Consider the following 12,637-nt stretch of genomic DNA (forward strand, 5'->3'; position numbering starts at 1 on the left):
ATCGAAGAAGACTACCCTAATTCTGATACATAAAACAGGTGAGGTGGAAGACCTGACGAACTACACACCTATCAATATACTATCAGTGGTTTATAAAAGTCTTAGCTCATAAGCTTTGTACGACTCTAGACCTAGCACAACCAAAAGTGCAGGAAGGCTTTAGAAGGGACTTTAATTACTGTGGACCATATTCAAGTTGTACAACATATTACTGAACGGTGTAATGAATCAATTACCACTATGGTTTGGTTTTATTGACTATGAGAAAGCCTTTGATTCACTAAAAACTTGTGCAATACTTAAGGCATTACGAACCCAACAAGTGGAGGAACCATACATCAGAACCATCAAATCAGCATATATTAATGCCACAGCAGCAATTCATTTCAATGGAAACATCTCTACTGTGGAAATACATAAAGGTATAGGAAAGGATGACACAATATCTACAAAATTATTCACAGCGTGCCTAGAAGAATATTCAAACTTCTTGATTGGGAAGAGAAAGGTCTGAAGATAAATGGAAGATATTTAAGCCATAGTTATCTTTACTTCAACTGTGCATGAATTGCAGACTCGTATCCATGAACTCCAAATTGCAAGCAAAACAGCCTGCCTAAAGATAAGCGTAAAGAAGATCCAAAATAGATTCAATAGCTATGCCCAACCAGAAATACTACAAATCAGTAATGAGGAAATTTAACAAGTAGATCATTACATATACTGTAGTTAGGACAACAGATATCAATGGAACAAATTATCATGGACAAAATTAAAAGACGCACGATGCTTGGGTGGAAAGCATTGGGAAAATTACATTCAATATTCAAAATCCAACTATTATTATGCCTGAAGAGAAAAGTTTTTAACCAGTATATTCTTCCTGTATTGGCATATGGCTGTGAAACATGGCTACTAAACGCAATTCAGAAATTAAGAACAACTCAATTTAGTATGGAAAGAAGTATGTTTGGTATCACAAGACTGGATCACAAAAGGAATACATTGATAAGTAATCAAACCAAAGTCTCTGACATCATAAGAAGAGTGAAACATCTGAAGTAGCAATGGGCTGGGCATATTTCTCGAAGACAAGATTAATGATGGACAAAAGAAGTACTGGATTGGATTATACGAGAGGAAAACGACCACGATGCCGACCTAAATCATGGTGGATTGATGATATCGTCAGGTTTGCAAGAGTGACATGGGAAAGGAGAGCCATGGACAGACAATTTTGGAGTAATCTTGGAAAGACCTTCATCCAGCAGTGGATCGACAATTGCTGAAAATGAATAATAATAATAATAATAATTTTAACTTATTGGTACAGGAAATATTCTTGAGAATGGGTATCATAGTGTTCAGTACATCTGGGCATAATAAGGCATCAAGAGAAATCTCTTCAGAATGGTGTAATTATATTATTATTATTATTCGTGACCCCTGCAAGAAGTCCGAAGACTCATCGCGGGAGGACACTTAATGTACAACTCTCCGTCTCCACCTCTACACCGAACCTCTATTACCAGTCATCACGTTAGTACATCAGCGCCATCTACTGCCCACCACCACCACCACCACAGCTAGTATTTTTTGTCTGTAAATTGCGTGTGATCTGAAGGGCCGATTTGTCTGTATGCAGGAGGAAAAACCCGAGTTTCCGGGAGAAAAGACCCCACTACCTCCGTATGAGATCGGCTAACTCACTTTCGATTGAAAAAGTCCATATAAAGATTCCTCCCATCATGACGAGACTCGAACTTAGGCATTTTCCCATTGAAGGGTGCAACGTACCGTCGTTCTTCCAATTGCGCTACGGAAGCGCTTATATAATGTAAAAGTACATTATACGGTGGAATGTGTAGCATATACCTGAGCTGTTATCATTTAGAATTAAGAATCTATGGAAGTATGGTGTACTATGTGCAAAGTAAGCTATCACTGGTAGGCATCATGTGTATGTAACACATAAGCAATATATTAAAATTGGTGATATTAAATTGAATTCCTTACTTTATGCTGATTATATTATGCTGCTAAATGAGTAGCTCTCAAATAAAGTTACAGAGTACACAGGTGCTGTGTGACATAAAGTACATCCTTTAAGCCTGGTGGAATCGCTGTGATAATGTTTGATTCAGTATCTTACGAAAAATAAGCAATAAAAACTAAAAACAAAGTTTTCAGCTCTTCGTGAAATACTTTTAGTGATGGAAGCAAATTAAATACGTCAGTGGATAATAGTATACGCACAACTGGTAAAGTTAGAGTTTAGCTGAGATATTTTAATGGAATAACAGAGAAAAATAGCCTAAAGTAGCATTACAAAAGATAACTCAGCAAATAATTCGCTCTTATGGAAGTGACAGCTGGATGGAAATACAATAAAATAATTAGTCAAAGATTGCTAAGAGAGTTTTGATAAAAATAATTCAGTGCAAAGATGTTAACAATGGTAGAATCATAACACCGTCCAACACAATTTTTGCTGACTTTTATATGAGACTTGTTTTTTACTAATTTGGGTGCGCTGGTTTCAAATATCAAACCCATTTTTCTCTATCACGTCAGGTTTTTCGTCTATAGCATTTTCTTTTTGCTAATTTGTAAGTTTTTGAGAGTTTTAAGAAGGCAGTACTATTTAGGATCAAAAAAATCGATTTTTTAATATTATTTTCTGAACGTATGTACTTTTAAAAATCTGTTCCTAACTTTGTCAAGAAATTCGAAAAATTCCCGAAGATATAGCCTATTATTCAAAGCAGTGCGCAGATCACAATCGGAGCACTCACCGCTCTCGCTTGTTAGTAAACGAATAAATGCGTAAGAACCTGCAACGACACGTATTGGCGCTTTGAATGCGAGAGAGGCCGATAATTAGATACATAACTACTTAACAATATTCGTTAAAAATTACAAGAATATTTATAAACATATAACAATTTTACTTACACATGAGTTTCAGAGAATAAATTTTTGTTTGTAGCAATTTCTGCTGTGTGTCCTGTTTTGACAATCCCTTTGAATGCTCCAACTGTAATCGGCCATCATGTGAGAATCCCATCTTCCTTGGTACCGATCTTCCATAGTTTTTAAGTCTTGATGAAATCTTTCGCCTTGTTCATCGCTTACAGCACCTAAATTCTCGGGAAATCTATCAAGATGACTGTATAGGAAATGAAGCTTTATGTTCATGTTCCAACCTAGGCTGGAATTTTTCAAGCATTGTTTCCACTAGATCTTTGTAATTGCATGCTTTTTTGTTTCCAAGAAAATTCGCAACCATTGTAAATGAAGTCCAGGCCTCTTTCTCAATTTCGTTCATAGAGTTGGTGAAATTTGTGTCTCTCATTAAAGTTCTAATATGCGGTCCATTAAATACATCGGCTTTAATTTTTTCATAACTAAGTCGTCGTGGAAATTTTTCACATATGTATTGGAAACAGTCACCTTGTAAATCTAAAGCTTTAACTTACTGCTTCATAAGACCTAGTTTGATGTGTAGAGGTGGAAAAATGATTTTTTCTCTGTCGATTAAAGGTTGATTTATAACATTCTGTTCTCCAACATTTAAGGATATTCTAAGAGGCCAATGTTTCTGACTCCAGTGTTGGTTTCTAGCTCGACTGTCCCAGAAGCATAGAAAACACGGAAACTTTGTATATCCTCTTTGAAAGCCAAGTAAAAAGTTCACCATTTTAAGATAGACACAGATGATCCAGTTATGGTCTGTATATTTTAATAACTTCAGAACCTTTTTAATATCCTCATATGTTTCCTTTAAGTGGACTGAATAGCCAATAGGAATTGAGCCATATATATATTCCCATTGTGTAGTAAGACACACTTGAGACTTCTGCGTGAATTGTCGATAAATAAACGCCACTCGTTTGGATGATATTGTACAACACTCGTTTCAGTTAGTAAACCTGAGACATTGTTACAGTAAACAAACCCACACCAGTGTTTAAAATATTGTACAAGATTACTTTCCCTGCTACGATAAAAAGTTATCTTCGTATCTTGCTCCAGTAAGTTTTTTCATTTAATCTTGAAGCTAACAATTCCGATGATTCCTTTGATAGGCCCAAATCTCTTACTAAGTCATTCAATTCCGCTTCAGTAAAACGTTGCGGCCCAGAACTAGAAATTAAATTTTCGTTGTCTAAATCAACATCCGGGTCTTGCTCCTCAAGAACATCTGACATATCCTGATCATGCTCGTTCTCAAGTAAAGGAAGTCCTTTATAAATTGGCACAGCTATTTCATTGGAATGAGCAACTGGCCGAATTGCAAAAAGTGTATCCTCTTCAATTTGCACTTTATCCTTAGAATCAGCATTTGCAGTCAGTAAACAAAATTCGGGAGAACTGCGAACCATACGAACACGAACAGTAACGTTGTTGATCAAGTACCGGTCTTGATGCATGATGTCAGCGTGTATTCGCCCAAGCATCTGGACACATTTCGATTGGTTAATTCGAGCTTGTCGTCTACGCATCCCACATTCACTTTTGGTAAACATATCACTAACATTAACCACATCATATTTAACAAATAGTTCATTTGTCAGTTGACTGTTTTTAGTATCTCTGTCATAATTTAGTAGGTTTTCAATATAAGCCCTATAAGGATACGTTTCTGATGCCACATTCACTAGTTTATCTTGGAGAAAAAAGTCAATTTGACTGAACAGGGAATGGAAAAAATTATTCACAACACCAACTGAAGGATCTTCGATAGGTTTATTATCATTGTCAGTGATGCGCACACGAACGCATAGGTATGATTTTCCCAAATCCAAGTATTCTTCAGATGTACCTGGCATACAAAATTCCACAGGACCTCCACTGTCAGTACTGGATATTGGTTGGTAAGTGACATAAGAACTTCTTTCCACACACATGTTGACACGAGGGTGGGGAAAAAGATCTAACTCTGACATCATATCCTCAGCAAAAGATGTCATCTCGCCTGCGATTTTTAGTATTCGTTTTTTTCTTCTTGCTTCCTTGACCTCTCTGAAGTAATCGACTCCGAGACTTTTCAGCAATGGTTTTCCCAGCTTCTGATGCTCTGTGTATAAAGGCTCGACGTACAGGTACCCCTTCCAATACATCTCCTATCATATGCTGACCGGCTTTTAAGGCTTGACTACCGACAAATTGAGCTGCAGGTTTTAAAAGTGGACTTAGAAAGGAGAAGGCCCTTCTGAAAATGCTACCTAATCAGTACCCACGCTGTATTGGGACCCCGTAAACATTTGAGCTCCACCTGCCTGCAATGTATAATATCTGAGATAATCAGTCATCATTCACTTGTCAGAACTGTAATTTAACTATTGTCTTGCCACCACGAAAGTGGAACAACTCGCCGCTGTCAGAACGAATTTCAATACTAATTAACTGAAATGTTAGTTTTCGTAACGGATAATAATCAGGTTGAGCAAAAACGAAGGAACACTTAGTGCTGAACTGAACAACTCGTAACAGTGGTGCACATGTATCACCAAATATCTGTTCTTGGATTAAATCAGAATAAAGAAAATATGCGGCTACACCCGTCTTTATATCAATTGGATATTTCCCTGTGATTTTACCTTTCAGTTTAACACCAATCTGATTAAAACCCAGTAGAAGGCCCAATCCCGAGGCCTCCTTGGGAAACAACAATCTTTTGGGACTGTCAGAGAAACGGTGTTGTTTGGGTTCTTTTTTCCAGTAATCACAGAACTCACATCAAACACTGCATAAAGAAGTTCAGAGGGTGAATTGTAACTGCCATGGGGAATCTTATACACTTTGTAAAATCCTTCTTTAGACTTTTCGAAAACTTTATTTCCTCCGATGTTGTTGTTGTCGATAGTGTTGACTCCTCCTCCTCCAATTGCACGTATCATATGAAACTCATCGTAACCGGAATCGATGTTATTAAATTCTCCCGGAAGATGAATTTCGGCAAGAGCAACTTCCCATTTACCTTTAAGTCTGATCTCGTGTGGTAATTCCACTTGAAATTTCGTTTGCGTATTTGTAGGAAACATTTTCATACTGGCATTACTGGGAAGGGTTAAATAAAACATCTTCGCTACGAACCCGAGAATTATACGATGAAGGATAACCGAGCCACTTAACAAAATACTGAAGCTTTCCTTTCTGTTTGCGCTGCTTAAGTACTTGTTCGATTAGATACACGTCTTCCGGAAGTTCATTGGGTATATTAGCCTTTTGCAGCTGAGGGTCATAGAAAGTTCCCCCACTATCTCTCCGTCCCGACTACGAACTCTATATACTACAGGGTTTCTATTAATAACCTGAGCAATAGTGAACAATTCTCGTGTCCAGTTACCCCAATATCCTTTTCTAAATTTGTGGGTATCATCACTTAAAACCACACTATCACTTACTTGAAATTTTGGTTTGGTAGTCTCCTCTTCGGTTCCGTACAAATATTTCCAAACACGATCCTCTTGTGAAGGTTAACTTGCGAAGGAGCCATACCGATAGTGCGGTGTGGTGTGAGGTTATAAGTATGTACAAGGGTCGGCAAAACATTCGTATAACTTTTACTTTTAGTATACGTCATCCATTTGTAGATCTTTGTTTTCAATGTTCTGATAAATTTTTCTGCAATGGGTGCTTTCATTTCGCTCCTGGTCGTGTAGAAATGAATATTATGATTCTTAAACAATGCACGAACTTTCTTGTTGCAAAACTCTTTTCCTTGATCAGTGTTTATGTAACATGCCACTTGCTCTTTAAAAATAGACTCGAAAGCATTAACAACATCGTCTCCTGATTTCTTCTTCAGTTTTCGAACCCACGTAAATCGGGAAAAACAATCAATGCATAGAAGAAGGAAACACACCCCCCCATTCTCTTTTTCATGAGATGACATATCTGCCAAATCACATTGAAAAGTGTGTAAAAGTGTCGGGACTTTAATTTGATTGCGTTTAAACTTTCTTCTAATGGGTTTATGTCTCACATAAATAGGTTGTGTTGCTAACCAACTTTTGAAGGTTTCATGTGACAAATTTGTATGTGTCTGTAAAGCTTTGATACTTCTAAAACTAACTACTATACTAGGATTATAGTAATCTGCTAAATTTTCCATCACTATCAATGATTTTTTTTCTTTGCAAGTGAAAATCAAGAACCATCGCAAAAGTGGCAGATACTTGCTTTTATAGCAGTACTGGTAATATTAGTGACCGCAGAAATTGCCGTAATCATCTCGGAAGCAGTATCAAAATCAGGCAATCACTCATGTCTCATCAAAGAAATGTTACGGCAAGATAAACACCATTTTCATTGGTGATATCTGTAAATTCCTATTTCTGCATATTGCATTGTAAATAATATCTGTGAAATAAATGTGTAAACTTAAAAGAACAAACAGTGTCGTTGATGAGTTATGTATGTAGGATCACTTTGGAAATCACCGTGAATTCACACACGATTTGTTTATTTATTGAACTTTAAGATCTTAATTTTAGACAAATCAAAATATTCGGATGAATTATGAATAAAATATGAATTTGAATTAGAATATGAATATATAAGAAAATACAGATGAGCTATGGAAAAAAAAAGTGTGTGTGTTTGAGGGACACCAGTATATATATTTAAATTATTCAGAAAAGCTCGCAACACTGCCGCCATCACGACTTACTCTAAGAATTCCCACCGTTTATCAGGAAAGAAATACCCCAAATATGTATTGGAAAATTAGAACAGCCATCTATAGAAGAAAAAAATAAACTGCATGTTTGAGTGATATTAGTATATATAATTAAATTATTCGGAAAATCCTAAACATGGAAGCCATCACGACTCCTACTCTACTCTAAGAATTCCCACCCTTTAACAGGAAAGAAATACCCCATAATGTATTGGAAATTAGTACACCTATCTATAGACAACCAAACAAAACATGACGACAATGACGGATGTGTGTCACCCTGGGAAAATTCCAAGATATCTTATCTCAAAACATCTGCCGCAATTCCATAGCCAAGCCAAAACACCACGTGATGTCCCTGACAGACGAGGGCCACAGCGAAATTCCAATCTCTATAATAACAAACATTCACGTCACGATTCCTTATCTTATCTTGATCTTGATCTGGTCAGAAGTGTCCCACCAATCACGACACGATTCCTTATAAACTAATATATCTCCCTTTCCATTCAAAACAACAACGTCACTTATTTAGAAATAACAAATGATGTCACTTATTTAGAAATAACAAATGACGTCACTTATCTTCATCTGATAAGAACAAACATTCACGTCACGATTCTTTATCTTATCTTGATCTTGATCTGGTCAGAAGTGTCCCACCAATCACAACACGATTCCTTATACATTAATATATCCTCCTTTCCATTCAAAACAACAACGTCACTTATTTACAAATGACAAATGACGTCACGTATCTTCATCTGATAACAACACACACCCACGTCACGATTCCTTATCTTGATCTTGATCTGGTCAGAAGTGCACCACCAATCACAACACGAATCCTCATCTCTACCTTCACCCATTATTCCATACGCGAACCAAAACACAAGCACTCACATCACTGACACATATACCCCCCAGGGAAATTCCTAACATTCCAATCTCATGAGGTCACGCCCACAATGACGTCATCAAATCAACAACCAATCACTTCAGGATTCCTTATCTTATCTTGATCTTGATCTGGTCGGAAGTGGATGGTCTACTACTAACAGCTCCTGAATCATGTGGAACACATAGCCCACAGCAAGAAAAAGAGTGATCCCTTTACTCAACGAAACAGCGAATTCAGCGCTTCATACTTAACAGGGGAAAAAATATAAGAAAAACTAAGACACCAGAATGTTTTGTAATATACATGAAACTATGTATATGAATTCAACAGCTCTTTGTAATATAATAGAAGACGCATGACGCAGGACATATATGGCACAGAGGGTGAAGCTTGACGCTTTTCATATTCCCTGTTGTCTGTTTCGGGAGCAGTGATGGGAGAGATTTGTGAGCTATTTTAGCTCGCCCTGAGTGGGCAGAAGTGGTTATTCGTCATTGGGTGTTAGGATGGCTTTCGGTCTTTTATGTTTCCAGTAGTCATTACCGTCATAGTTTCCGGCTTGTTGTATCAGTTGGTTTGGATGGATAGATGTCATCATAAAGAATTTTTCTGCTAGGGAGCGTAGTAGTGGAGAGATGTAGGGGATATTTATGTCCCGGTGGATCTGGGCGTTCCTGATGAACCACAGGGCGTCCAGAATCATTCGCAGGCATTTGTTCTGTAGTCTTTGTAGCTTGAGGATGTTTGTCTTGGAGGTATGGCTCCAGGCTGGGGAGGCGTATATGACTGTGGGACGGATCACTGTCTTGTACAGTAGTATTTTATTTGTTGAGCTTAGTTTGCTGTGTCTGTTGATCAAGGGGTATAGCTGGGCGATAACTTTTGAAGCTTTAGTGCATATGCTCTTGATGTGGCTGTTGAATTCGCTGTATAGATGGTATATAATTTACTTTGTAGAGTATATAGTTTGTTAAATATATATATAATAAGTATGATATATATGGTACGTAAATATAATTTACTATGCATTTCTTAAAGAAAAAACAGAGTGGCTTAAGCCCAAGTGAGAAAAAAAAAAGCCAAGAAAGCTGAAAAATATCTCAACTTAATAGAAAATAATGTATATGTAACTAACAGTTCCGACTCCATGTTCATAAGTAAAGGAAGTCAAAACATTGTAAGTGAACAGTAAGGTATTAACAGCATTGTATTATATCAGATGAAACTTCGACTGAAATAAAGGAAGTTTCAGTCGATACAATTGTTAATAACGTTTTTTTTTTTTTGGTAAAAAAAAAAGTTAGCCGAGTGGTTATACTGTCCTGGGTTCGTTTCCCGTCACTGACGTGAGAAGGTTAGGATCTTTCTTTCTCCCCAGTTTACCTGGGTTTTTTCCTCTTGCAAGCAGGCAAACCGGCCTTGAGAACATAATGCTTCTACAGACATAAAATACACCGGGAGGCATAGGGCCAACCACTTTATTCTCGTATAACGGTTAAGGTTATAAAGAATAGAAACCCTCGACATCGTAAAGGTAAAAGAGGGAAAGATTAAGAAAGAAAGAATAATTACACTGGCTAACACAAAAAATTTTTTTTCCCTGCCGATTATGATCTGACACTTGTTTTTTACTAATTTGGGTGTGCTGATTTCAAATATCAAACCCATTTTTCTCTATCACGCCAGGTTTTTCTTCTATGGCATTTTCGTTTTGCTAATTTATAAGTTTTTGATAGTTTTAAGAAGGCAGTACAATTTAGAGGATCAAAAAAAATCGATTTTTTAATATTATTTTCTGAAAGCATGTACTTTTAAAAACCTGTTCCTAACTCTTTATCAAGAAATTCGAAAAATTCCCGAAGATATAGCCTATTATAATAGGCTATATCTTCAGGCTTAATATTATCTACTGTATATTAAGCCTGTCCATGGTACTAATACTAAATTACTCCAGGATAACAGCCTTTCCTGTCTGGAATTCACTAAACAAAGCCCTTTCGTTCCTTTTCATTTCTTTTCTTTTCTTTTTTATCAATTGAATAATTGCCGAAACCTGTGAAATGCTTTTCAGTGAGATGATAAGAGATATGATCCATCGATACACCATAAATTGTTTTATGCATTAGGCCCAATGCATAAAGTAATTGGCCCATTGGCCCTTTTGCAATATTCCCATTACCGATTAGCGTCATAAGGTGAAAATTAAAAACCAAAGATTTTTATTTTTCTTTCAAATGGTCGAGTACTTTTAAATTACATGACCTGTTTCAATACTGTTAGCCTGTTTTCTCTACAATCACAGTGCACATATAACCATATGTATTGTCTGTCCTCATGACAGAACTAGTGGAAAACACATTTAGGCTTTATGGATCTCTTATTCATTAACGATTAGCATTTTTTAATGTAGCTTACATTCACAAAACGCTATAACTCTGTAGTACATTAGTACTGTGGGTGGGTTAATTTTTTTTTTTACTTTTAATTAATTTATAATTCTTCACTTACTAAAGGCCACTTCAGGCCTTTAGTAAGTAAGTGAAGAAGATGAAATTTATCTTCAATCTAAGAGGATATGTCCAAATAAATAGATTTATCAATGTTATTTTACCAAATTTCTTCATTATATAGTGTCAGTGTTAATTTCTAGACCTCCGTGGAATCGCAAGACCTATCTCTTCTTCTTCTTCTTCTTCTTCTTCTTCTTCTCTTCCGTCTAAGACGGGTTGAGTCTTCTCTTGAGCAGGATCTTCCAGTCTTCTCTATTCCTTGCTGTTCGAAAAAGTTCCTTATATGTTCTGCATCCCGAGATGTTCTTTATTAATTTCAGCCAGGTAATTCTTGGTCTTCCAGGTCTTCTTTTTTCAGTTGGAAAAGTATTGATTAGGACGTTAGGAAGTCTGTCTGCGTCCATGCATACAGTGTGTCCAAACCATCTCAGTTGTTGTTTTCTAATTTTTCCTATTATTGTCTTTTTATACAATAGTTCTTGTCTGACTGTGATGTTTGTTTTCTTTTCTATCCAACTTGTTCTATTTATTTTTCTTAAGCATTTCATTTCAAATGCCAGCAGTTTTTTCTCCTCTCTTTTTTTTAACTGTCCACGCTTCTGCTCCATAGATGACTGTTGGTATAATTATTGCTTCATATAATTTGATTTTGGCTTGTTTAGACATCTTGTTTGTTTTCCAGATTTTCTGTAATTTTCCCATGGTGGTCCATCCTATCGCTATTCTGTGTTTGATTGTTTTGAGTTCATCTATTGTTTCTGTTAGTTTTGATCCAAGGGTATATGAAGTTGTCTACTTGTTCTATTTGTTCTCCGTTTAGGGTGGCTGAGATGGTAGTCTTGAGATGGTAGCTAGTATATCTCGTTCTTCTAGCAAGAACCCCAAATAAACTTTTGCAATTCATTTGGGGTTCTTGCAAGAAGGACGAGATCATCTGCATATTTGATATTATTTATGTTTAAACTGTTGACATTGATTCCAGGCTCATTGTCTATTGCTTTTTTTACAACTTCTTCTAGATATATGTTGAATAGGCATGGGGGATAATGGGCATTCTTGCATTACTCCTTTTTGGATCTCTATGGGTTCTGTTGTGAGTGTGTCCTTTTTAATTATTGCATTTGTCTTAGAGTAATATTTTATCAGAAACTGTATTGTATATTTATCTATTGCTTTTTCTAGTAGAATTTTAAGAAGGATTTCTCTGTCGATGTTATCGAAAGCTTGTTTAAAGTCCGCAAAACAACAATATAGTTCTTTATGGTCTTCCCAGCTGAGCTCTGCTAGTTGGTACAATGTGAAAATTTGGTCTATTTTTGAATAGTTTCCTCGGAAACCAGCTTGTTCTATGCCTATCACTTCTTCGTAGGTGTTTTTCCAATCTATTTTGTATAATTCTTATGAATATTTTATAGGTGTGAGGGAGTAAATTGATTGGTCTGTAATTTCTCCAGTCTCTTTTGTCTCCTTTCTTGTATATTGGGATGATCTTTCCAGTTCTCCAGTCATCTGGGATCTCTCCTGTTTGTAGTATTTTAT

The sequence above is a fragment of the Typopeltis vanoorti genome, chromosome 10, assembly GCF_054136105.1.
Source record: "Typopeltis vanoorti isolate ZY-2024b chromosome 10, IOZ_Tvanoo_1.0, whole genome shotgun sequence".
In the NCBI taxonomy this organism is placed as follows: Eukaryota; Metazoa; Arthropoda; class Arachnida; order Uropygi; family Thelyphonidae; genus Typopeltis; species Typopeltis vanoorti.